Source organism: Macrobrachium nipponense, chromosome 40 (genome assembly GCF_015104395.2).
Source record: "Macrobrachium nipponense isolate FS-2020 chromosome 40, ASM1510439v2, whole genome shotgun sequence".
NCBI classification, from domain to species: domain Eukaryota; kingdom Metazoa; phylum Arthropoda; class Malacostraca; order Decapoda; family Palaemonidae; genus Macrobrachium; species Macrobrachium nipponense.
In genome coordinates, this window is record NC_061101.1 from 48,559,667 (window position 1) to 48,585,090 (window position 25,424).

General features: G+C 37.7%; 1 protein-coding gene and 5 non-coding genes across 6 annotated transcripts in view; all 6 read right to left on the reverse strand.

Annotated features, from left to right (window-relative positions):
* Positions 1-25,424, reverse strand: part of LOC135212239 (uncharacterized) — a 790,449-nt gene that overhangs the window by 311,906 nt on the left and 453,119 nt on the right. The window lies entirely within an intron of this gene.
* Trnat-ugu (transfer RNA threonine (anticodon UGU)) lies at positions 1,879-1,950 on the reverse strand. Its single transcript has one exon. It is a non-coding gene; the product is annotated as a tRNA-Thr (tRNA).
* On the reverse strand, positions 3,971-4,042 carry Trnat-ugu (transfer RNA threonine (anticodon UGU)). The gene has a single exon. It is a non-coding gene; the product is annotated as a tRNA-Thr (tRNA).
* On the reverse strand, positions 5,089-5,160 carry Trnat-ugu (transfer RNA threonine (anticodon UGU)). Its single transcript has one exon. It is a non-coding gene; the product is annotated as a tRNA-Thr (tRNA).
* On the reverse strand, positions 5,565-5,636 carry Trnat-ugu (transfer RNA threonine (anticodon UGU)). The gene has a single exon. It is a non-coding gene; the product is annotated as a tRNA-Thr (tRNA).
* Trnat-ugu (transfer RNA threonine (anticodon UGU)) lies at positions 8,836-8,907 on the reverse strand. The gene has a single exon. It is a non-coding gene; the product is annotated as a tRNA-Thr (tRNA).

A 25,424-nucleotide genomic window follows, 5' to 3' on the forward strand; every position in this document is an offset into this window, starting at 1 on the left:
TTTACGTAGCTAGGAACCAGTGTGTTACGTAGCAACGGGACCTACAGCTTATTGTGCGATCCGAACCGCGTTATATCGAGAAATTAATATCTAATCTCCAGAACGTTGGCAGAGCGGGGAATCGAACTCGGGACTACAGAATCGGTCGGCAAGTACAAACACCATTCGTCAAGCGAGAAATAATTGCTAGTAAGGTTCGAGGTTGAAAGGATAAACAGGAGGGAAACGTCAAAGCAGTTGTACTATGAAACAATTGTTGGAGAAAGTGGAAAGGCAGATGGAAGAAAGAGAATATGAACGGAGGTACACTGAAAGGGATGGAAGAAGTTGAATCTTGGGGCCGAAGGGACGCTGCAAAGAATCTTAAGTAATGTCTACAGTGCACCAATCGAGGTGCACTGACGGCACTAGCCTCCTAGGTATGTATGAATGAACAATGTTCCCCATAAAAGAATTAATAAATGAAAATTCGCGAAATCATCTTGAACTGGATTTGACAAATTGAAGACAGGCCTAAATTTGCAACGTTAATGACAAACATCTACAATTTTCACACAGGTTTCAATAGAAATTGTGAATCTCTTTCATTTCAAATTACTAAAAAACGCATAAATGAAATTTTCTAGAGCATATATCCAATGAACAGCTCAAGTGGTTTTGTTATTTAACAGACCGACGGTTCTGCTGTTAATAATAAGGCAATGTTTAGCGCAATTGACCAGAAATCTTTCATTCCAAATTAAAAGAACGCCATAAATGAAATTTTCTAGAGCATATATCCAATGAACAGCTCAAGTGGTTTTGTTATTTAACAGACCGACGGTTCTACTGTTAACAATAAGGTAAATGTTTTGCGCAATTGGCCAGAATTGTTTGCAAAGTATCCTTGTCACTTGTAGACAAAAGAAGCGGCTCCCTGCCGGCGACTCTGAGCACCCTGAGCAATGCAATCTACTGTGAGCATAATGGCACTAAATCTAATCTTCTATACGATCACCCCAACAGCAAGAGGTAAGCAGTACATGTAGGTTCTAACTTGAGAGAGAGAGAGAGAGAGAGAGAGAGAGAGAGAGAGAGAGAGAGAGAGAGAGAGAGAAATATGAATACAAGAATCCACCTTATCCAGTTTCTTTGTGGTTGATTTTCAGAAATCTTTTTACTTCCCTCGCTTAAAGCCCCTGTTAAGTTTCTCCTCGAATATTTGGTTGAGTTTCTCATCCCTCTTTCCTTTTTTTCATAGCTTCCCTCAACATTCTGTTTCTGACACTGCAGCTATTTAGGCTCATTTTATCCCCCACTGAATCCTGTGATTCACACCTCTTTCATTTGCCACCTGTGTGTGCAAGTGTATTCACTTTCTATCCCTGCTTATCATTATCTCAGGGAATCTGGTTTGCAAATATTCATGGACCTCCCATGAACATTGTAAATCCACTTGGGAATACCATGCACTCATGGTATTCTTCCCAAGTGGTATGGGTTACCATTAGATGACTTGTCTAATAAGGATAAGCACAGGTCAACCAGGACAGGCACCGAGAAATTTGACCTACCTAAGACAACACCGTTTGGTCTCTGAGCTAAAAATGCCAGTCTGGGTTATCATAAATATTAAGGATCCTTCATGTAACAGCACCAATTTTTCAGTTAAAAAACTGCATCATCTACTCCCTAAAATGTTCCAAAAGGAAATACCAGCTTCTGAGAGAAATGAAAATCAACCTCTGGTTTAAAAGATCAGCAGTCTCTGAATTAAAAAGGCTACAGAACATGTGGTATGTCAGCAGAATGACTGGATCCCTCAACAAATAACGGCAAGATTTGATGATGATGATTTATAAGTTCTTTTGTTAAAAAGTTCCAGTGAGGATTACCACCTGCCCCCTGAGAGAATCGAACTCTCGACCCCTGGTTTACAAGACCAGTGCTCTGCCTCTGAGCTAAGGAGGCTTGGAATTAACACCTGTTCACACTTGTCATCGAGTACAGATGTAACGTATCACTCTCACTCTATAGTCCGGTACGTAGGGAGCTCACTGTGGGCCACCTCCAGGATTCAATAAAATGAACCCAGCATTTTTATATACTATAGCGTCCCAAAACAGGTTTGGCATGTTAACAAGAAAAAGAAAAAGTGGGCACTCTCTGGCTTTCTGTTGCGTAAAGTGGCCACAAGAAAACATGCGCGTATCATATTTCTTTTATATCATCAACAACGGTAGCCATGTGTATGCTATAATGCATGTACCTTCCGAATGAAATACAGGGTAAACATGATATTTTGGCAATTTCATCTGTGCAAAATTCTTTAGATATAAAAATGATCTTATCACTCAGGTGTATTATACTACGGTTTATCATTATTATTTCAATAACAGTAATTTTTAGAAATTGATTAGTTTCTTTTCTATTTTGCAGGAACATAATCATTTGAAGCATCATGTACCCCCGGTACTGAATAACCCACTGTACTCCTCTAAGATGTCATGCAGAAAAAGAAAATCCGCTCCCACTTTGATTGAACTTTAAATTTAAAAAAAACAAACTCACAGCCATGGGAAGACCCTCCTCGTAGAAATGGAGGCCCCAAGACAACTGTCTCATTCATTTCGAAAACACCAAACAGAAATTTAGTCCTGTTTTCAGAATTCAAGGATTCTCAAACACGGTGGACTAATATCCAAAATGTAACGCATCAACGTTATTTTTGAGACTAAAAGATCAACCACCAAAATGGCGAACTAGTAGTCTGATCTGAAGGACCCCTTCCGCTAAAGAGGCTTATTGACACTATCCCAGAAATAATAGAGGACGAGCAATTGGAGGTCAGGCATGAAGAAAATAAACTAGCAGATGAAGAATGTGAATATTCTTCAAGTGATTCAGATAATGACTTAAATTCAGATACCTTATTTTTCCTTTCTAAAATGCTTTCTTTGAATTCCTCGGTAACATTATTATTTCCCAAATATTCTCATTTGGTAACCTAGAATACCATTTTATACTTTGTTCATACAAATCTTTTGCTGCACTAAGAAAAGTCAAAGGGTGCTATTCTTCTTCACTGTAGTATGTTGTAACATGTCAGACCTGTTTCAGTAATGTTATGTAACTGTTAAGATTTTCAATATTCTTTCCATTTTTTATGAAATGTCCCATTTCTTTTTATCATTAGTCAGTTAGATACAAAATTATTCATTTTCAATCACACCATAACTAATTTGTGTAAGAAGAACGCCATTTTTTATCATATTATTGTTCGTAAGTGTTGGTACTGGCGCATATTAGATTCTGTAGCTAGTTTTGAAGGCTACCCTTTACACACGCAAAATCACGAGTACCCACTTTTTTTCTATGTTAAGATGTCAAACCTGTTAGAAGACACTTTAAAGATTAAACCCTGGTGGCTAGGGGAGGGGGGATTACTGACCCACTCTATGTACCCTACTACTAGGTTTGCAAGATCAACTATCAGTATCTGAGTAAAAGTTACACAGCATCTGGCTTATGAGGAGACTCATGGATCCCTCATAGGAACAGCATTTTCGATCCACTAGAAAATTTGACTAAGATTTAACTTAAAAAGCAATCGCAATGGAGGCTACAAACCATATGCCTTGCTATGGGAATTGTTTGCGGCAAAGGGACGGCACCAGTAACCTTGACAGATCATAGCTCTCATATATATCTCAACACGAGGCAAGTTTTTAATCCTGTGAGCTTTAAAAAGCCGCAGGCCATCTGGATTACCAAAACTATTGAGGATCCTTCAAGGAATATCATCAAGAAGTAGAGACAAAACAGTTGCTCGTACTACTCCCTAGTTCCGCTACAGAAAACCACCTTCTCCCTCTAAAACTGAACAAATGTTCCCTAGATTGCGGCAGAATTACGGATTACTCGGAGAAACCATTTTATTACAAGAATCTTTAAAAACTTTGATTAAAACATTCCAGTGGGAAACACCACCTGCCCCCTGAGAGAATCGAACTCTCGACCCCTGGTTTACAAGACCAGTGCTCTGCCTCTGAGCTAAGGAGGCTTGGAAATAACATCTGTTCACACTTGTCAATCCGAACAGATGTAACATATCACTCTAACCCTAGGCAGTGTTGCCAATTGGTATCTGTTTACCCTCCAAACTGGGTATAGGACTTACACAAAACCGTGGAAATAAGTGAAATTAGAGTATCTAGTTGTAGGATATATACATATTAGAGCAATTTTATCATTACTGCATTACTATGACAACTAGAATTCATGGAAATAGTTTGTAAATGCATCGGAGTATGTGTGAAGTGCCACTAAATTGGGAACGACGCCCTAGGGTTTGCAAGACCAAAGTTACATATATCTTAATTTTACCAGACCACTGAGCTGATTAACAGCTCTCCTAGGGCTGGCCCGAAGGATGAGATATTTTACGTGGCTAGAAACCAATTGGTTACCTAGCAACGGGACCTACAGCTTATTGTGGGATCCGAACCACATTATATCGAGAAATGAATATCTATCACCAGAAATAAATTCCTCTGGTTCCGCGCAAGACCAACTTTCAGTATCTGAGTAAAGGGGGTTACACAGCATCTGGCTTACAAGGAGAATCATAGATCCCTCATGAGGAACAGCATTTTAGATCCAGTAGAGAATACAAGCTCATGCAAAATCTGAACTCTAGACCATGGGTTTACATGAACAGTGCTCGGTTCTCCCAACGGAAGCTACAAACCATACGTCTTACTATGAGAATTGTTTGCCCCACAATGGAACAGCAACAGTAAACCAGGACAAAATAATAGATCTCTTGATTAAAAGCTTCTCTGAAGAGTACTATCTATTTTAGAGACATGTTTTATCACTTGGGTTAAGATAACTACAGAACCTCTGACTTACCAAAGTATTGAAGATACCTCAAAGAACAGCATAACTAAGTCCAGAAAAAAGGTAGGGGAAACCACCGGCTTCTGGAGAACTGAACAAACGTCCCCTGGTTTGAGGCAGAATCATGAATTACTCAGAAAAACCAAGAGATATTTTACAAGAATGTCTAAACATTTTTATCAAAACTTTCCAGTTGGAAAGACCACCTGCCCCCTGAGAGAATCGAACTCTCGACCCCTGGTTTACAAGACCAGTGCTCTGCCTCTGAGCTAAGAAGGCTTGGAAATAACATCTGTTCACACTTGTCAATCATACAGATGCAACATATCACTCTAACCCTAGGCAGTGTTGCCAATTGGTATCTGTTTACCCTCCAAACTGGGTATTGGACTTACACAAAACCGTGGAAATAAGTGACATTAGCGTATCTAGTTGTAGTATATATACATATTAGAGCAATTTTATCATTATTGCATTACTATGACAACTAGAATTCATGGAAATAGTTTGTAAATGCATCGGAGTATGTGTGAAGTGCCACTAAATTGGTAACGACGCCCTAGAGTTTGCAAGACCAAAGTTACATATATCTTATTTTACCCAGACCACTGAACTGATTAAACAGATATTTTACAAGAATGTCTAAACATTTTTATCAAAACTTTCCAGTTGGAAAGACCACCTGCCCCCTGAGAGAATCGAACTCTCGACCCCTGGTTTACAAGACCAGTGCTCTGCCTCTGAGCTAAGGAGGCTTGGAATTGACATCTGTTCACACTTGTCATCGAGTACAGATGGTTTGAAGACCTTAGCAATACCAGTACAGCTAGTTCTACACCTGTCTAAGTTTGGACATCAATTTAAAAATAACGACCTTAGGGAATAATGAAAGAGGCCAACTCATTTGCTATTTTGTGATTACATACAGTTGTTATCTTTGTCCAAGTTCTGCATGGGTAGAAAGGAAAATATCGCTTACTTGACACAACATTTATCAAGCAAATATTTCCCAAGTCAACTCTATGGGGGTCAACATCGCCAGATTAATCACGATTACTAACCATTTCATTCCCTCTCATTCCAAACAAGGGAATTTACATCCATTACAAAGTTTTACACAATTTTCGAGATTTGTTCTCTCTATCTCTCTCTCTCTCTGAGTGTGCGTGTGTAGTGTAAATGCTTACAATTGTTCATGGAGGATTGGACCTCATTTCCAAACCTTAGCTAATAAACATAATGATAATACGATCAGAGTTAGCCTAGTATGTGGCGAAATGACAATAAAACGTGTATAACAACTAATAAAGAGTACCACTCAGATACTTTAGTAATTAGGATATATCGAAGAGTTATTTCTGAATGGCACGCAAGAACAGAGGAAGTTTATGTAAACATAAAAACACTTGTGGAAGGGATACTTAAAGATCAAAGGCGTGCAATTAAAAAAACTTAAGTGGAGGAGCCCTTGAGATAGCATGATTAGCAGCGAGACACTGCGACACAGAAGTGAGATTATAATTGAGAGGCTGAACACTGACGATAAGATAAGATTTCAGACAAACGGTTACAGAAAAAGATTGCCTCTCTGTATGAAGAAACGGTGATACAAATGAATTTAAGAATCGTGGATAGTGCGACTTCCGATCGTACGAATTGGAAATTGGGTAAAGCAGGGACGTAGTGGGACAGGTGACAAAGATAGGGAGGAAATGTGTTTTTATGAAAATAATGGGATAGTTTCGAAGGGTATGGAAGAGAGCTGTATATGGGAAAAAAAAAAATGGGATTCGTGGTTGTGCCAAATCTAATTTAAGAAAGAGGTGTTAATGTTGAAGTAAATGACAGAGATTAAATGAACATTTCTGTGACGTAATAATAATAATAATAATAATAATAATAATAATAGCTTTATTTCGTAAATGCATACATATATATACAATAAATTACGAAAAAAAAGTAATACTGCCAAGAGGCTACAATATTTGCACAGTATTATATGGAGTAGAACGGGCTTCAACTTACAAGTTATCAAAGAAAATGACGATATATGGTAAAAGGGATAAGCATAGGCGGCAAGAACAGTGAGTGCATGGGCGTGATATGGTCCAGTGAATAGAACAGAGGACGAGAGTTCAGAGAAGTGTGTAAGCAGCGTGAGGTTTGGGGGACCAACGAAGGAGGGACATTGAGCTAGGTTTTGTTGCCCAGGAAATGAAAGTCTGGGACACTTGAGAGGTGAGTGGCGTAGTGTGTTGAGGGAAGGGTGGTGGGGTGGGGGTTGGGGGGGTTGGGTTTCCACGTGCTACGGACAATACTTTGAGTAACCATAAAACAACTGGTGTTGTGGGAGTTCGCTCCAGCGAGTGATGTCCTTCACTCATTAGTTTATTATATATATATATATATATATATATATATATATATATATATATATATATATCTATATATACATACTATATAGTGTAATGTAGTATATATATATATATATATATATATATATATATATATATATATGGTATATGTAATGTATATATATATATGTATGTATATGCAATTATATATATATATATATATATATATATATCATATATATATATATAAATATATATATATAAATATATATATATATACATGCACATGTCCATATAGTAGATAAAATATTATAAAACATGTATATATGATATATAATAAATATATATAAAAATACCGTGTAATTGTATATATATATATTATATACCTATATGATATATATATATATATATATATATACTATATGCACATATACATATGTATATATATTTATATATATACACATACATATACTATATGTATGTAATGTGCAACCGATTCCATTTTCTCATTGTCATCAGATTTCCAATTGCAATCAGAGCAACAGCTTTTGGTTTGACAAATGTATACTAGCCCCACCGGCCAGCGCCTGGCGGCGGGCAACTGTAGGCCGGCGTTATTTGAACCGTAATATCATCGTAGAAGAAAAGAAAAAGCATATTTGGAATGCTCGTGAAAAATCAATATCAGAATGTTTAGCATAGCCGGATATTCGGATCAACACAGCACCCGGTTAAAATCATCTAATATCATCGTTAATTTTTTTATGGCAGAAGAAAAGTAAGAGCATATTTGGAACCCTTGTGAAAAGTTCTAACAGAATAATGCTTTCTTTTTTACTAAGAATAATAATAAAGAAGTTAACAAGGGCTACAAAATCCACATATATGGTCCGACTTTGTTTCAATTCGGTCCAGTAGTTTTGCCGTCTATAGAGAATATGCATATACTGTCAGCCCATCAGCTTTATATATAAGATATATATAAACATAGCGAAGTAGAAAATCATAGCAATTCATGTAAAAAAAAACACTGCCATCTCAAAATGTAGTATAATCACTAATGTATGAAATAAATAGCACTTATGTATCTAAATAGAAAGAACAAGCTATATATAAATTGCTTCAAAAATCAAAAATATTTCTTCCCAGAACAGCCTGTGCCCCAGGGTACAAACTAAATCTGAACCATTGCTTACAGAGTATTGCTCCGATCTTGACTGAAGCTAACCCACTTTTATCATAAAATTATTCTGCCTCAGTGATCTTGGGTCAACAGTTGAAACGGAACGGCTTCACTCTCTGCAGGCAAAGCTGCCTTTGGCCAAAATATTTCACAGAGGAATGCTCTGGTTTTGACTAAGGCTAAACCCTCATTATCATAAAATTGATCTATTTCAATGACCTTAGGTCAACATTTGAGACGAACCATCTTCACTAACAGCAGGCAAAGCTCCCCTTGACCAACTACCGGGTTCTCGTTTATTAAGTCTTCTGATTATCAAGCTATCAATGAGGACAGTGGAGGACTTCTGGAATAAATCACTGCTTAATAACAAAACTGGACAGCTAAGCTAACCATTTCCCCTTGGAAAACAGAATTTGCCCCCTGAGAGAATCGAACTCTCGACCCCTGGTTTACAAGACCAGTGCTCTGCCCCTGAGCTAAGGAGGCCATGCATTACGAGCGTCCAACAGCAGTTGTGTATCTCCCACTGAATCCCTCTCTCTATATATATATATATATATATATATATATATATATATATATATTATATATATATTATATATATATATATATATATATATATATATATATAAAATCTTACAGTCTACATGTGTTGCCTACTTCCTGTGTGAGAGAGAGAGAGAGAGAGAGAGAGAGAGAGAGAGAGAGAGAGAGAGACCAAACATTTATATCTAATCGATAAACATCAATCACTGCAGATTAGAGTCCAAAAGACTGATAAGGTTTAGCGAGTCCAAGCACTGCAACACAGATATGTAATTCCCCCTTTTAATGATTACTTACCTTTTGCTGACTAAGGAATGTCCCAACGTAGCAATTATCGGTCAATAATCTTCTGTTGGCGTTCCCTTCCCACTTGAAATTCTTCGTAGCAACAATGTTGTGCACTACAACAATAATGCTGAGACATACACAACCTCGTGAAAAGCACGGTAATACAGTTTACTATCTAACTGCATTTTTACTGTACAACAACAACAACAACAACAACAATAATAATAACAAGGGAAAAATGGATAAGTATCAAGACCTGAAAATGGAAATAAGAAGGATATGGGATATGCCGGTGGAAATTGTACCCATAATCATAGGAACACTAGGTACGATCCCAAGATCCCTGAAAAGGAATCTGGAAAAACTAGAGGCTGAAGTAGCTCCAGGACTCATGCAGAAGAGTGTGATCCTAGAAACGGCGCACATAGTAAGAAAAGTGATGGACTCCCAAGGAGGCAGGATGTAACCCGGAACCCAACACTATAAATACCACCCAGTCGAATTGGAGGACTGTGATAGAAAAAATAATAATAATAATAATAATAATATATGCAAAACATCATGAAAATCATTGTTATACTGCCATGAAATTTGATATGAAGAAGGTGATTATGAATATACTGCCCAAAACAGTTGACAGTCCTGCTTACATTTATATGAAAGGTAACACCCACACAAATACATGCTCATACAATATATATGGGTATAAATCCTGACCGGTTTCGTCCCTAGTATTTCTAAGGCATCTTCTAGAGGTCTAATTTATAGTGGTAGAAATTTACAATAAAGATGCTTGAGTGCCAGTGTCAATAAACAAACAGGTGTGGAAAACATATTTGACGTTAGTGCCCCATTCATAAATCTTGTTTAGCCAAGCAGATGGGCTCACATCTTTACTGTTAGGTCCAGGTAAACAACATTCCTAAAATGTAAACATTTTACATATCTCTTTTGTAATAAAACTATCAAATATATATATACATATATATATATATATATATATATATATGTGTGTGTGTGTGTGTGTGTGTGTGTGTGTGTGTGTGCTAGCTACAGCCTTCTTTTATAAAGCTGGATTTAATTATACTTCATTCCATTACACTCTGGATCAAGCAACTTTTTACCACCAATCCAACTAATGTCATGATTATTTTCGACAACATGAAGGGATTGAAAACACAAAAGGCTATAATTAAATCACTGCACAAATGAGTTTTGCTGAAACTGGAATGATGCCTTTTATACTAACTTAAATGTTTGGCAGACTTTGAATTGATGGGAAAAAAGCGCAATTTCAGAGAGGCACTTTGTCCCTCTGTTGGACTGGAATGTTGAATTTAGGCCAGAGGACATGCCCTGGGACCTATGAGGCCATTCAGCGCTGAAACTGAAATTGACAGTAAGAAGGTTTGAAAGGTGAAACGGGAGGAAAACCTCGCAGTGAAAAGTCAGATGGAAGAGAATATGAAAGGAGGTATAGTAGAAAGACATGAAAGGGATTACAGCTATGTCCTCGGGAAGGGACGCTGCAGAGAACATCAAGTAATGCCTACGGTGCACCACGTGAGGTCCACTGACGGCAGTAACCGCCTACGGGAGTCAAGCGGTGTGGGAGGCGATGATGATGATGATGGCATAACCGAAAGTACCAATTTCACGACATCTCACCTGAGAAGCAAAGCTCAGATCATTATCGGTTTTTGCTTTCAACTCCGCCAGCCGCCTTTATGTTTGTCATAAAGCTGGCTTCATAGGCAAGAGGCAGAGAATCTCTCTCTCTCTCTCTCTCCCGTGATATCTTGTATTGGGTAAGGAGGAATTCAGGCATTAATTCTCCGTGAATATCATTCGTACGATAATGCTTACATTTCTCGCAACAATGAATAAATGTTTTTTTAAAGAAGCTGTTAATTGAAAATAAAATCTATGTGATGAAAATCATGGTGTGTGGTATATATATATATATATATAATATATATATATATCTATATAAATATATATATATATATACACATATAAACATGTGTCTATGAGCCGCGGCGAAGGTCAGTCACGGTAATCGGTACTAATACTAGCCACAAAAAAACATATAAACTATAAAAAATTAACATCTGACAAAAAAAAAAAAAAAAAAAAAAAAACACATATATATATATATATATATATATATATGTGGCAAATGTCTGAATAAATATCTGGCAAAACCGTGTACGAATATCTGTTAAAAAAAAACCTGTAGATATATCTAGCACACAAAAAAAAAAAAAAAAAAAAAAAAAAAAAAAAACTAGCAAAAAACCTGCACAAATATCTGGGAAAATTATCAATATCTGGCAAAAAAACCTGTAGAAATATCTGAAAAAAAAAACGGTATGAATATCTGGCAAAAACCTGTATATATATCTGGCAAAAAACTAGAAATATCTGCAAAAAAAAAAAAAAAAAAAAAAAAAACTAGAAATATTTGGCAAAAAGGCAAAAAAACTTGTATATCTGGGAACAAAATATGTACAAGTAAAAAAAAAAAAAAAAAAATCCGGCAACAAAGACTGTACACCTACCAAGATAAACCTGAGCAAATATATGGCAACAAACTATACCTACCATAAAAATACTTACAAATACCTAGCAACAAAGACTACACTTAGGAAAAACAATCCTGCCCAAATATCTGGCAACAACTATACACCTAGCAAAAATAAACTGTTCAAATATATCTGGCAAAAAAACCTGCACTAATATATAGCAAATAGTAGAATGTCAGAAGTTCACAAGGAAGACAACGACCTAAATCAGAATTCGAAAACTTCCCAAAACCCGACTGGGACGAAGTCCAAGGATTTGCAGGCAGAGATAACCAGGGGCTGCTGCCATAAATCACCAAGTTTGAAGCTATATGTGATAAGGACATCAGGATGGGGATTACAGAGAGAGAGAGAGAGAGAGAGAGAGAGAGAGGCCGGGAGTGTTGTCTCGTCTGTCTTTTCAAAATTGCAGTTTCTAAAGTAATGTCCTACGATATAAAAACTAATCACCTAACATAGTGTCTGGGTTGTATAGGAATGGATAGAGAACTTAGGACAAAGTCCAAGCGCTAGGACGCTATAAGGTCATTCAGGGCTGAAAGGAAAATTGAGAGTAAATGATTACAAAGGCGTGACAGGAAGAAAACCTCAAAGCAGTTGTAGGATGAAACCATTTTTAGAGGGCGGAAAGTAAGATGGGAAAAGAGAATATGAACGGCGATACAGTAAATGGGAACGAAAGAGGTTGCAGCTTGGGGCCTACGGAAGGGACGCTGCGAAGAACCTTAAGCAAATGTCTACAGTGCACCGGGCGTGAGCTGCACTGACAGCACTAATTCCCCTTGGAAGATCGTGCGCTTGTATTTGTTTATAGAAACACATGTCATGTGTACAAATACACTCGCAATGAAAATGTTTTGTGCAGAATTAAAATCACTCTCTCAATTTTGCTCCCAAATTTCCCATTTGTCATCCGAACACAGATCAATATCAAGGCATCTATCCTCCTTTCTCTCTCTCTCTTCTCGTCCAAGCAAAGCTAACCATCTGGACGGAGGCGGTACGTGTCACCCTTCCTGGAAGTCTGGAAGTCTCCCTGGAGGACTAAAAATCAATGCCCTTATCCTCGTTAGCTTTGCCTCTCTTCATTATGCAACCGACGTATCAAGTCCAGTAAAAAGGGGTCTTTTGAACAATTTGGTCTAACTAAAGGCACGAACGACATAATTATGTCAATGGCCTCATTAACACTAATTAGGTTTAATTTAAGAGCCAAGAGAGAATTTACGAGTCAAAACAACCACGCAGGAACCACTATTTTTGATGGCGTACGTAAAAGACAAAAACAGGAAGTCAGCATTATTATTATTATTATTATTAGAAGATGAAACCCATCATAGGGAACAAGTCCACCATAGGGGTCAACGACTTGAAATCCAAGCTTCCAAAGAATATGGTGTTCATAACGAAGAAGCAAGAGGAGGCCAAGGGAGATGCAGAAAGAAGAGATCTCACTTACGAAAAACAAAAAAATAAATCAATAAATAGGTAATAATGTACCAGAAAGGCGTAATCAACGTTTCCATAGGAACTCTGATGCCTCGAAGGCAATTTCCTCCGAGGAAGGGTTGTCAGTCAGTAGGGCCTGAGACAAAGAACCAGGGCTGCCACCTAATCTGAGACAGACGTTGAACAACACAGCTTTGGGATCCTTGCCAGAAGGCGCCAGGCAGTTCAAGCTTCACTTGACTTGGGTTTTCTGACACGTAACCCCCCTGTGGGGTTAGCGCCGTCAGTGCAACCCAACCGGTGAACCGTAGGCATTACTTAGGGTTCTTTGCAGCGTTCCTTTAGCCCAAAGTTGCAGCCCCTTTCATACCTTTTACTGTACCTCTGTTCATATTCTATTTTCTTATCTTCCTATCTCACTTTCCACCCTTTCCTCACAATTGTTTCATAGTGCAACTGCGAGGTTTCTCTCATGTTACACCTCTCAAACCTTCCGACTCTCAATTTCCCTTTCAGCGCTGAATGACCTCATAGGTCCTAGCGTTTGGACTTTGGCCTCAATTCTATTTTCCTTCCTTCCTTACACGTAACAGCACATTGCAGTTCATTAAATTATTGGATGCTCAATAACGACAATGTTAATGTTGATGAGCGTTTATCCGCTCTCAGAATTCCTCGTTGGACGAGAGGGTTACGTGCTCGCCTACTGATTCGGTAGTCCCGAGTTGGATTCCCTGCTCTGCCAACGTGGAATCAGAGGAATTTGTTTCTGATGATTAGGAATTCATTTCATGATATAATGTGGTTCGCATCCCACAATAAGCTGTAGCTCCCATTGCTAGGTAGGCAATTGGTTCCTAGCCGAGCAAAAAATTCCTTTAATCCTTAGGGCCAGCAGTCCTAAGAGAGCTGTTCATCAGCTCAGTGGTCTGGTTAAACTAGACACACTTTACTTTAACTTATCTGCTCTCACTTAAGTATTTCTAATTTCTCCCTTCAAATCTTCGGCTGAAAATCCCAACGGACAGAGTCAACAGATTGCAAACCTAAAAGGGCTCCTAAGGGTAACGACCCTGCAAAGAGACAAAAACGAGAAGAAAAGGGTGATAGCATATCGATATGAGGGAATAGAAAATAAACTGATACACGTTGAAATTCTGAGACGTTAGCATTTGGAGATCGGAAGATTCCACAACTATTCCATGAAACGTATCCTCACGAAATGACTGGAAAAGAACCTATTACTATTATCGTTGTTAGTGGCAGAATCACTATACGACACAGAATAAAGATACCTATAAATCAAGTATATCTTAGTTCAACCAGACTACTGAGCTGGTTAACAGATGGCTCTCCTAGGGCTGGTCCGAAGGATTAGATATTTTTACGTGGCTAGGAACCACAGCTTATTGTGGGATCCGAACCACATCGAGAAATTAATTTCTAATTACCAGAAATAAATTCCCCTGATTCCTCGTCGGCAGAGAGGGGAATCGGACCCGGACCCCGAGATCGGTAGTTGAAAACGTAACCGAGTCGTCCAACGAGGGACCAAGAGCCCTAACATGGACACGTGAATATGATGAGTTATAGAAACAAAAACAAGAAAGTACCGAAAATTAATATATATATATATATATATATATATATATATATATATATATATATATATATATATATATATATACACACACACACACACACAAAGGCTACGGTATACGTATGAAGAGGAACACTAAGTTTGCGCTCAGGAGGAACTAAAATTTTAACGAGTTTATGAGTTTTTGCAGACATTGGTGATTTAGGACGAAATACTTATCAACCTTCCAGAGCACTGAAAAGATCGAGACTGATCTGCAATTGCTGCTCTTAGTAAGAGTAAAACGTATTCGAAAACGCTCCATAAACCGCATGAATTTGAGAATCCCACTCAGATAAGAACAAAATAGAATATAGGATTTACGCCGAAGGCTGGGACCTTTGAAGTCATTCAGCGCTGAAATGTACATTGACAACAAAGAGGTTTGAAAGGCGTTACAGGAGGAAAACCTTTCAGTTGCACTATGAACCAATTGTTAGGAGAGGATGGATAGTAAATTGGAAGAAAAAAGAATGTGAACGGATGTATAGTAAAAAGGAATGAAAGGGGTTACAGTAGGGGTTTTAGGAACCTTTCGAAGAACCTCAAGTAATGCCTACACTGATAAATAAACAAATGAAGCACGAAATAGGAAGACATGAGAGAGAGAGAGAGAGAGAGAGAGAGAGAGAGAGAGAGAGAGAGTGGCGTTTGGTCAAAGAGAGCTCGAAATTGCCTGTACTACAGAGCGGGAATCCCAAGAACGCATTCTTTTCTTCCCTCCAGCACGAGAGAGAGAGAGAGAGAGAGAGAGAGAGAGAGAGAGAGAGAGAGAGAGAGAGAGAGGGCAGAAACATCTTATGTTTGCACTAGCCCACAATGGTCCCCTTTCCGAAAACGCCCAAAAAACATGTTTTCCGAAATTCGCTAAGTTCTCCTTTATAGTTTTCTGTAAAAGAAAACGACTGAGACGGCTCTTTGTCTGTCCGTCCGCACTTTTTCTGTCCGCCCTCAGATCTAACAAACTGCTAAGGCTAGAGGGCTGCAAATTGGTACGTTGATCATCCACCCTCCAATCATCAAACATACCAAATTGCAGCCCTCTAGCCTCAGTAGGTTTTATTCCATTTCAGTTAGACATGCTCGTGCGTCTGGCCCCATTACAGACGCCAACAAGAAAGGCCACCACCGTGCCATGGCTGAAAGTTTCATGAGCCGAGGCAGAATTTCATGGACATTAGTATTATACGCAGTACAGAAAACTGGATTGCGCCAAAGAACCTTCAGCTCATTTTATACTTGTAAGGTAAACGATTTAGCTTTGAAAGCAATATATCATTAATGAATAATAATATCGTGTTTAGTCAAAATAATATATTACTATGAAACTTATAATGACAAATTAATACATTATGGTAAACCAAAATAATATATCTGGTAACGAAACAGAATATTTTAAAACTACGAAAAATAAAAAAATAAAAATTAGATACATATATCAATAACAGGTTTCCAACATCACCAATGACAGTCAAGGCTCAACTCGATTTTTTCACTCAACATTAATTTCCCAAAAGGACAATAATATAGATATGAATTCAATGCATATGAAAAAAACATGCAACACGAGAATATCAAAACTGAAAATAGCTTGCAAAGAATAAACTCAAGTTAAAAAAGGTAAAATCGAAGACATTTCATTTATAATGGAATTATAATTGGCATAAATGTTTTTTAAAAAGGCATACCCATATAAATTCATAGGGTATTTTCATTAAAACCGCAAGCCCTTGATAAACTCCAAACAGGGCCAACATCAATGTTGTCACTTAATATTTCAGTCGTGGATTAATCACCTGGATGGTAGCAGACCTCTCATTAGCATACCTGGTGTAGTGAACCAGGATGCATTAAACTGCCAAAGGGCTATCAAAGTGAATAAACACTGGCGCACTACTTCCATCAACAAGGCGCGACCTGACCTCCAGCTTACTCGGGACGCGTGCAAGCTTTTCCCCTCACACTAAGTTGTTTACTAACTTGACGTAAATTAAAACGTGCTATAATCTACGATCAAAAAGATCCTTGTTTCACCAACGGAAATTAAAATAAATGTTATATTGCATCAGAAATAATAATCTGTACCGTTTAACATTCACATTATTTATTTACTACACGTTTAGTTCAATAAAAAAATCATAATTATGCTAACCTCAAATTGACATATCCTTAACTCAAAACGAAACGCCTTTTTCAGACCTTTTAAGGCTCCTCCAAAGACCATTCTAAAGGTGCGTTCACACGGTCGAACAATGCCCGACGGACAAACATTGTTGCCCATACAAAGAAGCGAAGCAGGATGACGTCAAAAGCGTTGAAACGAGGGAAGTAGATCTGGCAACAAACTGTGGTACCAGTTGAAGTTGTATATCACTGTTCTTACTCTGCTCACAAGGCAAACTCTGGTAAGCAATTGTTAATTGGTAACAATGTTTGTCCGTCGGACATTGTTCGACCGTGTGAACGCACCTTTATCCCCTCTACAACAACAAAAAAGTAATTTGTAAGCTTGCTCCCAGAAAAAAAAAAAAAAAAAAAAAAATCATCCGGAAACAGCAGTATTATTACGAGCTGTTGGCCGTTGTGTAACCAAGATGAAACAAGTACCATTAATCTTGTCTCTATTCATAAAGACGGCGCTGAGCTCTTCATCTAAACTTTCCCAAACATTATAACTTGACTGCAGAACATCGCTCGTCGTAACTCGCAGCAACATTTTGGGTGGTAGTTGAATTTTATTTTATTTTTTACTTCGCGAAACATCATAAATCAACCAGAACTGGATTATCAGCGATCCCCTGCGGGGACATTATGTTAATGGCATCGACGTTCCAGTAAAGGGTTTCCTGGGCATCTTTCATCAGCATTTATGCATTCATCCGTGGACTTGATCGTATTCATATCAGCATACATACTGTTCAACATTCTCTCTCTCTCTCTCTCTCTCTCTCTCTTTCTATGGCACCGTTCATCAGCGTTTGTGCATACATGCACTTGAAGATATTCATATCAATGTATCCAATCTGTACATATTCTCTCTCTCTCTCTCTCTCTCTCTCTCTCTCTCTCTCTCTCTCTCTCTCTCTCTCTCTCTCACACACACACACAACAGTAGTAGAAGTCGAGTGGAAATGGAAAACATTTTTACACAGGAAAATGGCGGGAAACTAAAGAATGAACTGCAGGCTCTTGGGGAAAGAATCGAACAATAATCTACACAAGCAATATTTTGAAATCGATCAATCCAGTGTTCCAAAAGAATGCAACACAACAGTCGTACATCCTCGGTGTTCTGGGAAATAAAAAAAAAATGCGCTTTACACAATGGCAATAACTAATGAACAGCGAGAAATTAAAAGCCGATAATAACAAAGGAAAACCCGAAGTCTATTCTTCTTCCTACCGAGGTTCACAATTGGCTAAAGGTATAGTATAGTAGATTCACATCAACCGTGCATCTGATGTCTAGGCCAGTCCCTTACGACGCTCCTGATTGGCTCTTGATAAGCCAATCACAGGGCCTGGAAACTCTTAAGTGTCTCTCTCGAGAGAGAGTTCATATATGCAGGATGTATATGTTCTACCACTCCTGAGGGATGCGTCTTTCAACAGTATCCTTCAGGAGAGGTGGGACATACATCTTGCCTATTTGAACTCTCTCGAGAGACAGAGTTTCCAACCCTGTGATTGGCCTATCAACGGCCAATCAGGGACTGGCCTAGACATCAGATGCAGGGTTGATGTCAATCCACTATAGTAACTAAGGACACTTTACTTACATAATACATACATACATACATACAATGTGCATTCTTTTGCTATTACTAATGGTAACAAAATAAAAGGTTGATTTCATTGGAGACATTCGCCGAAAAACCTATATGGGATCAGTACTACCAGCGTCGATGTTTTATATTAGTATTAGCTGTACTTCTGTAATACCAAGGAAAATCTTTATCAGCCAGAAAAAAAAAAAAAAAAAAAAAACTATGGCATCACTTCATACATACGTACACACGCTTGGTGTGCTCTAGATAACACCCACAGTCTCATAAACTCGCTTCTTCCGGGGAAAAAAAATGGGGTGATAATCATAAAAATGAAATAAAACAAGAATACACCCGAGCCCATTTACATCCAGGGAAAACACTGTTATCTCCTTCGTCTCCAGATAGTACTCTTTGTCTAGCAGGAAAAATAAATAATGGGGAAAAAAAATCCTGAACATAAAATCTATTCTTGTCACAACAACGCAATCTAGATCTTGGTCGAGATGTGGAAAAATAAAGGAAGCCAAAAAATGCTTAGAGAGAAAACGGATGGGTCAGAGGAACCCAAGATATGTCCCAGTCTTCCTCGTGACCGAAAAGAAAATTACAATGAAATAAAATTAAAATAAAAAAAAAAGTTTTATCCATTCATCCATTAAGGCGGAATCCTGTCTCTTCAATTATGAGTGGGCGCGTTCCAGAGGTTTTGAAAAATGCTTAGAAGTTTGACAGATTTTTTTGTTTTAAATCAACAGCTGATAAGAGACTCGTGAGATATAAACAGATATTAAAGAGTTCATCTTTTTTATTTGTTCACTATCAATCATATTCCATTTCCTGTGCAATAACACGTCACGGGTTGGATACATTCTCGCACACTTACTGTGATTGTCCTCACATAATCTTTCCGGTGGCTGATTGAGAAGTTCTTATAGAATCTTTTGCAGGCAAAATACTCAAGACAATGCTTTCGTTTCGAGTCGTTTGATATCCCTCTTTATTTGATGTTTCCAAAATTATTTTGCATTTCCTTGAAACTTATACCTACGGGACAGAAGAGGATACAGTATATATATATATCTATATATATATATATATATATATATATATATATATATATATATATATATATAATATATATATATTTCAAGCAAACATCGAAAATGCCCAGTGGTAACCAGGGAATCTCAGCCGGAACATGACACGAGGGGCAAAAGGAAGAGACCAAATCGATGACGCCTCTCCATCGTCAAAGGACACTTGGATCTCTCAATTCTCTTCAGGTCGTCTCTCGGAAACTTCTTTCATGGAAGCGAAAAGAAAAAATTAATTGAGGATAAAGCTACAAGTGCTAACACGAGAGAGAGAGAGAGAGAGAGAGAGGAGAGAGAGAGGAGAAGGAGGAGAGAGAGCAGAGAGAGAGAATATATTCATATAACATGAATATGTATATATATGTATATATATGTTCATATATATATATATATATATATATATATTATATATATATATATATATATATATATAACATATATATCATATTTATATATATAAATATAATATATATATATAATATATATATATTATTATATATATAAATATATATTTATATATATTATACAATCCAATCTGACAAAACTTAACTGTAAAAAGTGAAACGTGAAGTCTTGTAAAAAAAATAAGAAATAAATAAAACCCTTCCTGCTTATCTTAATATTCTTCAAACTGTGTGGTAGAAGTTCAAATGAGAAAAAAAAAACATTAAAGAGCCAGACCTCCTTTGAAGGCCCTTTGGCACTCTTCATTATCATACATCTGATAAAGGAATTTATTTTTTAATTAAGCTGGAACTGAGTAAGGAGTTTTTCATTAATAAATCGAGACGTGTTACCTTGAAAGACATCATCAGTAAGTCTGTTTTGGGATCAGTTGCAATGTGATGTTTCTGGGTTTTAGTAGGAAATGAGAATATGAAAAGCAAGCCACATTTTAAACGTTGGAGTGCCTCACTTTTGTTATTATTATTATTATTATTATTATTATTATTATTATTATTATTATTATTATTATTATTATTAAAACGATGAACCCTATTCATATGGAAAAAGCACAACAAAGGGACCACTGACTTGAAATTCAAACCTTCCAAAATATATTAAGGTGTTCATTAGGAAGCAAGAAAAGATAAAGGGAAACACAGAAAGAAGAGATCTCAGTTATTAAAGGAAAAAGAAAAATTGTAAAAATAAAAATGTCGGTAGCCATTTTCTATTTACCATTTGTAGCAATCACATTCGATATGTTGATATAAAGTAATTTTACAATGTTTTGCCTTAGCTAAAACGTACGAAATTTACTGAATAAACGATAAGAATTAAAAAGCTTTATTTTAGGTGCGCTTAATGGACGTGATTTAAACCAGATTTATATGAAGCGAGTCTGCTATTCAGTGGTTCATTCATGTACTATATACTACCATTACTGGGATCCAGTCACATTTCAATAGGGAAAAAAAGAAGCAAATATGGGAATCGATGCAGTATGATAGAAATATTCTAATCGTCTAGCCACGTACTTTTACTAATATATAAATTATCAGTTTCTTTTTCTCTCTATCTCTTTTAAAATGCATAAATTTTTCGTACATACTTTCGTTAAAAGATTGTTTGAGATTTATCAACACCTTTTCCAGTGGTGATTTTGAAGGTACAAATTAATAAATAAAAAAATATTATATTAATAAAAAGTCCCTCGAAATTTTATTTTATTTATTTATTTTTATTTTTTTACAACGAACATTATTCGTACATTACTTCATTAGAAGGTTGCGAGCTACAATGATAATTTTTCAGTAACAAATTCTCCATGTACACATATCCCATAGTTTATTTATTCCACATTTACATCCAATATGTGGCCGAATTCTGAATATGTAGATAACTGAAAATAAACTTTTCGATAGATTGGATATTATGGACTGGTAGACACCAAAATAAATAAATAGATAACACGTCAAAAGAAACTGGCAATTGCCAACTACGCTTTTTCCTTTTTGACCTGACCCCATCACCTGAAAATGTTTCAGGAGAAAAATCCCGGCTCCAAAACTTTCGGGATAGCCTCTCTCTCTCTCTCTCTCTCTCCTCTATCCTCCAGTTCTCGTCTCTATCTCTCCTCTTCATCCTCTCTCTCTCTCGCTCTCTCTCTGTGGAAAAGGGGATGGAGTTACCGAGCTCGAACGAACTTCCCGACGAGAATTTACAAAACTTAAATGTCGAGAACAAAACAGGTGCGTCAGGAATTTCAATCAATTCTGGAGGGTCGAGTTATACAAGAAAACGAGAGAGAGAGAGAGAGAGAGAGAGAGAGAGAGAGAGAGAGAGAGAGAGAGAGAGAGAGAGAGAGAGAGAGAGAGAGCTCGAACAAAACAATTAATGATGTAATTCGAGGAGACCTAATAAGACCGATTAATTAATCACTTGAATGGCAGACAAAGTGGATGAAGGTCGCCTTTCCTTCGTGAACAAAAAATCCCTTAAGAAATGAAAAAATGATGAAAACGAGGGACTGCAAAGGATGATTACGTAATTCAACATTTTAATGAATAGAACATAGAATTTAAGACAAAGGCCAAGCGATGGAATCCATGAGGTCATTCAGCCCTGAAGCGGAAATTCAGATAGAAAGGTTTGAAAGGCGTAACAGGAGAGGGTGGAAAGTAAGATGGAAAATAAGGAACATGAACGGAGGTACTGTAAAAGGAATGAAAGGGGTTGCAGCTAGGGCCTAAGGAAGGGACGCTGCAAAGAACCTTCTTAAGTCATGCCTACAGTGCACCGCATGAGGTGCACTGACGGCACCAACCCCCTGCTACTTGCTTCCACATAAATGAAATGGCGTTAAGGAACTGCAAGACAATACATAGTAAAATAAAGAGGGGAAAATAATCTTTAGCACCTCACTGGTAGTACTGCGGTGTCTTTTCACAGTTAATATTACCCATGTTGAACTAAAACTGAGTGGTAATTTTAGTTTTGAAAGTTTAATGATCGAGAAAAATTAGGACAACTTTTCTAGTACTCTGTGCTCTGTACAAAGTATACGAAAATGTACTATCAAAATTATGCACACACACACACACACACACACACACACACATATATATATATATATATATATATATATATATATATATATATATTAAGGTATATAAGCAGTTTATCTGCTGAGTAAAGGACGATAAGTCGAAAGATCTTGCAGAAATTCCGTTATTTATTTTTTCCTTCGTGGCTTATACCTTTATTTATGGATTTATCACGTTCCAAACTTTCATGATTCCGTTATATATATATATATATATATATATATATATATATATATATATATATATATATAGAGAGAGAGAGAGAGAGAGAGAGAGAGAGAGAGAGAAAATCAACCCTCTTCAGTTTTAAAATATGAGGTTATTAGCAGTAAAAGCCATGAACAGGAAGCAAACAACTTAACGGCGACGACACCACCCCAATTTCGACAATCAAAATGGCAAACCCAAATAACACCATCATTTACAGTCTGTCCTCTTTCCTCTTCCCCTCTCTCTCTACCCTGTCCCTGATCATCTTCACTCGGGGCGTCAGACCTGATTGTTGTCAGACCTGATCTAATCTGCCTTCGGCTGAGGATGCTCTGACCTTTCGCAACAGTGCCGTCATGCAAAGGTCACTTGCAAATCTGCTCGGAATAACTTGCATCTGTGAGTTGCGCTCGCTGGGGTTGGCTGGGTGGTGGTGGTGTCTTTTAGTATATTTCATCGAGCAGAGGCAGAGGTTACACGACAGATTCTAAAGCCCACTAAACTTTACACAGGGATGAGTTCTGAAGAGGTTAAAACTCGAACGAGAAAGGTGGTGGCAAAATCAACTCAATCTATAACTTGCTACAACGTACTCTAGGCAGCCAATATTAATGATTCAGAAGATGTTGCAACTCAAGGCGAATGGTGGTTGCAATATACACAAGATCAATAACTTAAATGGTAATATAAGCTCATCTAAAACTATAATTCTGAGAGTACAGATGATGAAAATTTGCCCACTATACTAACCCTAACCATCTCACCTATAACAGCATTTAGACTCGGAAATTAGGCAGGACAGCTATTCCTTTTTGATGTATGCCCATGAATGCGAATAACGGTCTTTTCTGCTTAGGAGAGTAGCGATGGCAAGGGAAGAGTGACATACAAAAAAGAAAGAAAAAAGGAGTAAATGAATAAATAAAAAAAACGCCGTGCAGGCAGACAGGCGATACCTTTTCTTATACTTCTAAATATGATGGCACACACATTGAAAGTTGTAACAGGAGGAAAACCTCAAAGCAGTTGCACTATGAAACAACCAACTGTTAGGAGAGGGGTGGAGAGCAAGGCGAAAGAGAACTGAAGTACAGTAAAAGGAATAAAAGGGATGATGGCAGCAAGAGACCGATGGGATACTGCAAAGAGCCGGAAGTAATACATATACAGTGCATTTCAACAGTGCATTGCATGAGGTGCTGCTGCCACTGACCGTACTTTGTTTGTTTGTTTGTATGGTGCTTTGACGTTGCATGGAACCAGTGGTTATTCAGCAACGGGACCAACGGGTTTACGTGACTTCCGAACCACGTCGAGAGTGAACTTCTATCACCAGAAATACACATCTCTCACTCCTCAATGGAATGGCCGAGAATCGAACCCGCGACCATCGAGGTGGAACGCTAATACCATACCAACCACGCCGCTGAGGCGCTCCACTGACCGTACTACCCTCCGTCTCCCCTCCTACGGGGAAAGCTTTCTTTGCCCAAATCTATTGGGTATCTCTCCTCCGAGAAATTCATACTCATAGATCAGAAACAAGCTATAATATTTCCTCTCCTATTTCTACAAGAGATAAACCTGGGGCCTGAGTGAAAGGATTAGTGTTTCCACTCACCTGAGGAGACGGAATTTACACACCTGTACTGCGATGCTTAAGAAGTCAGGATGCATTGGGCTGAAGAAGAAGAAGAAGAAGAAGAAGAATCCTGCTTTTCCATCCGGGAAATCTGACCCAGCTGTTATCAAGAGAGGATACATCAGAATTTCAATGGTCTAACTATGAGTACTACATAAGTCGTCCAGTTACAAGGAAAAGATCTCACCTTCATTGATAACTTATATCTTAATGACAGCTCCTTCTGATGACGGTTTCAATACGGGGAAAACACAGATTTTTTTCTTTCAAAGGAAGATGATGATAAAGCAAAATACGTTTTCTGTCTTCAAAGGAGCTTATCATCAAGGTTTTACCTTGGGGAGGCCTAAGCTTCCAGCCCTTGATGACAGAAAGCTCCCAGGATTCCTCCTCCTCATCCTCCTCAGATAAAGAGATTCTTAAGCGTGAGCACACAATAGAACTTCCCTCACAGAGAGAAACAGATACGGGATAATCAGATTATGCCTTGAGAACCCAATCGGATTTATCGGGAGGGAGGGGGGATGGGAGGGAGGGGGGAGGGATTTCTTCTTTGCGTGAGGAAATCACACTTCCAAAAGGGTAGCGGACGAAGTGTTTTTCCACTTGGGAAAACACAGATCTATACTCTTTAAAAAAAAAACACACACACACACACCCCAACATATGTCAAAAGAAAAATGGGGCAAAACCACATCAGCGTCAAATGACACCCAGTTATATCCTCTAG